The sequence below is a fragment of the Tupaia chinensis genome, unplaced genomic scaffold, assembly GCF_000334495.1.
Source record: "Tupaia chinensis unplaced genomic scaffold, TupChi_1.0 Scaffold149028_1, whole genome shotgun sequence".
Lineage (NCBI taxonomy): Eukaryota > Metazoa > Chordata > Mammalia > Scandentia > Tupaiidae > Tupaia > Tupaia belangeri.
In genome coordinates this window covers 125,479-130,646 of record NW_006208874.1, presented here as the reverse complement: position 1 = coordinate 130,646, position 5,168 = coordinate 125,479, and positions in this window count along the sequence as shown.

Genomic DNA, 5,168 nt, shown 5'->3' with positions numbered 1-5,168 from the left:
AGAGGTGAAGGGAGCTGGATCTCACATGACCAACTGCATGGTTTGAGTCCTGGCTCTGGCAGCGTGACAATCATGCCAGGTGTGTATACATGCATGTCCTCGATCCCAAAAATGAGGATTTCTCTATGGAGAAATAGAGAAGAAGGGATCATGGCGGAACCACATCCCGCTGGGACTTCACACGGATAGCACTGGGACAGGAAGACGGTCTAGACCACTCGAGCCTAGCCAGGGTGGGCACGTAGAGGAAATGCCCAAGTAAACTAATAAGGACGTGATGACCAGGGATTAAGTGCATGTTGACTGGTAGCTCAATATGAGGAAATAGTAGAGGCACCCATGGAACAAGGGGCTCAGGAAGTAGTCCAAGTGGAGCTTTGTTAATAGACCGTGTTGGAAGGAGGTAGGCACCCCGCCCTTGGCGCTGGTAGGCCCCCTCTGGGGTACAGTGTTCCTCTCTGTGACCCACACTGTAAGGCGGACCGAGAGACACTGGTGCTCACTCCTTGATCGAAAACAGACTAAGGATGTTCAGAAAAGATAGATGCAATCATCTTGAGTCCCTGGGGGTGTTGTTGCCGTTATTGTAGTTGGTCAGTGTCCACCCTGGGCTTGGCTTCATCTAAGGGGAAATGGGAAGAAAGAGACAGAGAGACAGAATGGCAGGGGACACAGGCAGCCTGAGCCTAGGTAGCCGAAGCAACTTGTGCTGCCCAGACGAACTGGCACCTTTATTTACAGGACAAAGTGACACTACCTATGTGTATTTCATGACATTCTATAGATATGTTGATGTGGTACGGACAATAAGAAGCAGGTAACGAATCTCTAAGGTCTTAGAGTACTGGGCCAGGTGTCTCACTCGGTGATAATCCCATCAAGGGAAATCCCATGATCTTCTTTCCCAATGGAGAGAAGCCTAGCTGCAGGTGTGAGGAAGGAACAAGGCAAAGAATCTCTCCATAGGGTGGGCACCACCACGCCCAGAGAAGGCTAAAGAACTTCACAGAGGCAGAGCAGAGATTGGACTTCACTAATTGGGGTCAAGATGTTTCTTGGAGTTCATCAGATGTGTCTGTTGGAGTGCCCCTAGTAATTTCTACCCTTTGCTCTGCCTGCAGCGAGGGTCAAGGAAAGGACAAGTTGCAAGGTTCTGCCAAAGCCCAAAGGCCAGGTGGTGTTTGCTCAGAGCAGGTCCCCACACCTCACTCAGGGCCTCTCTCTGAACATGTCCCTACAGTTGTTGTTGTTTTCGAATTTGCTATAGAGTATGTGTGCTCACTGAGGAGGAAGAGAGAGAGAGAGAGAAAGTGAGAATGCACCCCCAATGGGACATGGTCGCACCACAAGCCTTTCTCCACTGCTACCTCTTCTTGGGATGCTGGGCATGCACTCCATGTACCCAAAGTGTTTCTCAGGCCACAAGGTCCAGGACTCAAAGCATGCAGTCAGCCATGTGGGATCCAGCCGCCTTAACCACCACGCCATCAGGTGGCCCTTGAGTCCCTTCTAATGCTAAGACGGAGTGGTGCTTGACAATCCCCTTCCCTCTCTAGCATTGCAGCTCTCTTAAGTCCTGTGGGAATAAGCACCTTTCCTCCGGTGCCAGTGTCCACTACAGAGCAGCGGTTCGGGTCTTCCCTGTGATGGTGGAAGGGACCTGGCCCTGGAGAGCAGAGAGAAGCCACCACCGATGCCTGCTGCACTGTGTGACCTGAGACAAGTGATCCCTTCCGCACCTCATCTTGCTCATCAGCAAAGTGGACATAATAGCATTATCCCCAGATTGTGGGGAGGACTAAGGAACACAGACAGGGAGTGTAGCCCCGAGCTTGACATGTGCTAAGACCGAGTAAATGGAGCTGAGGGATGCATGGAAAGGGCTGTTTTATTTGGGAAACAACCTACCCCGAGCTGGCCCAACACCAGCATCTTCCTGTGACAGTCGCTCTATACTGACTCCTTTCGGAAGCCCTCGTCCAGTGCGGGGCAGGAGGGGTAGTGCGGCCAGAACAGAAGCAGGAGGGGTCAGATCCAGTTCGTCCTTTGCTACCTCCTAAGCGATGTCAGTTACCAGGACTGCGTTAACATTTCTGGCATCTGATTCGCTCTCCAGCGCCACAGGTAGAGATAGTGGGGGCATTCTTGGCTCCTAATCACACCCCAGTCTCAGTAATACCAATGCAGTTCTTTAGGGTATTTATTTATGTCTTCCATGAAAGATAGTGAGAGAGAGAGACAGCACCCCTGATAGGGCCTTCGCAGCACCATCCGTCTGGAAAATGAGAGAAGGAAGCAATAAGGAAATAAATGAATGACAAGGATTAAGTGTGTTTGCCCACTGAGAACTCAACAGGAGGTGGCAGCTCAAAGAGGCACCCACGTAAGTGTTAGGCCAGAGGCATGGGCAGCTTGGACGTGGGGGTTAGACGCCGTGCCACAGTCGGCTGATACAACCCGGATCTAGTCTGTCCTCAGACCTGTGCTGCACTTGGATCTAACCTGGATTTAGCACATGGCGCTCTACTCTGCACATGGGACTACTCTGCACATGCACTTTACTCTGCACACAGGACTACTCTGCACGTGTGCTCTACTCTGCACATGGTGCTCTATTCTGCACACAGGACTACTCTGCACGTGTGCTCTATTCTGCACATGTACTCTACTCTGCACACAGGACTACTCTGCACATGCACTCTACTTTGCACACGGGACTACTCTGCACTTGTGCTCTATTCTGCACATGAGCTCTACTGCACATGTGCTCTACTCTGCACATGGCACTCTACTCTGCACGGGCTCTACTCTGCACATGGCACTCTACTCTGCACACGGGCTCTACTCTGCACATGGCACTCTATTCTGCACACGGGCTCTACTCTGCACATGGGACTACTCTGCACATGGACTCTACTCTGCACACAGGACTACTCTGCACGTGTGCTCTACTCTGCACATGGTGCTCTATTCTGCACACAGGACTACTCTGCACATGTGCTCTATTCTGCACATGTGCTCTACTCTGCACACAGGACTACTCTGCACATGTACTCTACTCTGCACACGGGACTACTCTGCACTTGTGCTCTATTCTGCACATGAGCTCTACTGCACATGTGCTCTACTCTGCACATGGCACTCTACTCTGCACGGGCTCTACTCTGCACATGGCACTCTACTCTGCACACGGGCTCTACTCTGCACATGGCACTCTACTCTGCACACGGGCTCTACTCTGTACATGCGCTCTACTCTGCACATGTCACCAGGCCTTACATGGCACAGCAGTCTGCTCTCCCCTTAAACCTTTGCCATCCATGGACTGTTTCAACTTCTAAGACACTCTTCCTCCTTATACCCTTATAAAAATCTCTAAACCTTGCCCTAGGATGTGACTTCTCTGGCCCCCTCTCTCTTTCTCTTTTGGACCAGTGAACTTTACCCAGGAGCTCCCAATAAAGGCTCTACGTTTCTATTTTCTTGCATGATCAGCCCATTCCTTACATTAACAAGTGGGTCTCCCAAGCTGGCCTGGATCATTGCACGCACATGCCAGATGTGTACAGGAGGCCTCAGAGTGCAAACTTGGGACCTTCCTGTCCCGGCCCGGCATGGCGGAGCTGCATTACTGCTGAGCCCCCACTAGCCGGCTGGAGCACACACTGACATTTAATAAGGTGTGTGGACTGCAGGCAGCCTAGCACTTCCCACCTCAGCCTCACCCCAGTTCTCAAAAGTGGGGTGGAACTCCCAAACGCTCACATCCTGACCAGTGCTAAAATGTCAAGGAGCTTTTGATTACTGATGGCTCCCTTGTAAGAAAATAGTGACAACCCCAGAAAGTTCCCATTCTTGGAAAGTTCCTGAACAAACAAAACCCAACAACAACAGGTCAGCCTTGAGAAATGACTTCTCAGGACAGTGGCGGGTCACCAGCCTTTGCTCCTTTTACTTCCTCGTTCTCTCTCCTCAGGGCATGTGGAGGGCCTTCTTTGCTGGCTTACTCTAAGCGACAGCCTTTCTGTCACACAAGAGAGAGGAAGGGACAGTAGGTGCTGTAGAAGGGAATGATGGCACTTAGGTGACGACCAGGAAGATTGTACACCCCATAGTATTCAGCCCATGAGAAACTGGGAGGGGGACTTGTCCACTGGTGAATAAAGTGCTCATTGCAACTGTCGCAGGCATGGCTGCCCATCAGACACCGATCTTCCAAGACCACCACTAGTGTTGCCCTTGGCCGTACCTCGGGTCTCTGTGGCCGCTCTTTGGCCTTGGACAGGTGAGCGCATTTCCCACCCCGCTGTGCCCTGCCAAGGCCAACGGGCACCACCGCACCAGGACCTGAGGCAGGAGTGGGCCGTGGCCGGCCCTGCACGTCCTGGGCTCCATGGACTCTGAGTCCTTTCACAGGGCATTCCAGGGGGAGCAGCCACGGCTCACCTTACCATCCCGCAGGAGGGCTTGCTGGGCCTCCAGACACGGAGAACTGTTACAGAGTAGCATTTTAATGAACTGAGTGTAAATGTATTAAAAACACATGGAATTAATGCTCCTTGAAATAAACATAGGTTTAGAAAAAAAGAGAAATGAGGAGGAAAGCAAATGTTTTGGCAAAACACACTCTGGGTTTTCTCGAACCCGAAATATTTGACAACTGTTCGGGCGATCTTACTCAACCCATGGTGCCAGGCAGCTCTCCCGTGGTGACTAGTAAGTGTGTGGGGGAGGGGGGTTCAGCATCTTCCTCTTGTCATGCATTTTCGGAAAGACACAGACCCTTAGGGACGCCTGCAGAGGATAGTGTTTTGAACATTTAGGAAAGGAAGCTTTCGAGCTTTGAAGAGAAATGAGAAGAGGTAAACATGTGTGGTCCATTGGTGGCTGACAGGGAGAAAGTAAGAGCTATATTATTCACTAAGGGATGATGTGCACGGGGTGAACCCAAACGCTGAAGTTAATGTTTGAAACTCACGGGCCAGGGACCAGCAGTTAGCGTAATGGCTATGTCGCTGGACTCCCATGTAGTCGACTGCGGTTCGTGTCCCGGACCCGGTGGCTTAAAACTTACGCTGGCCGTGTGTGCGTGCATGCCCAAGATCCCAAGAGGAGAATGGAGGAGAAGGGATTGCGGTGTGGCCATCCCCCCTGGGGAGTGATTTCTC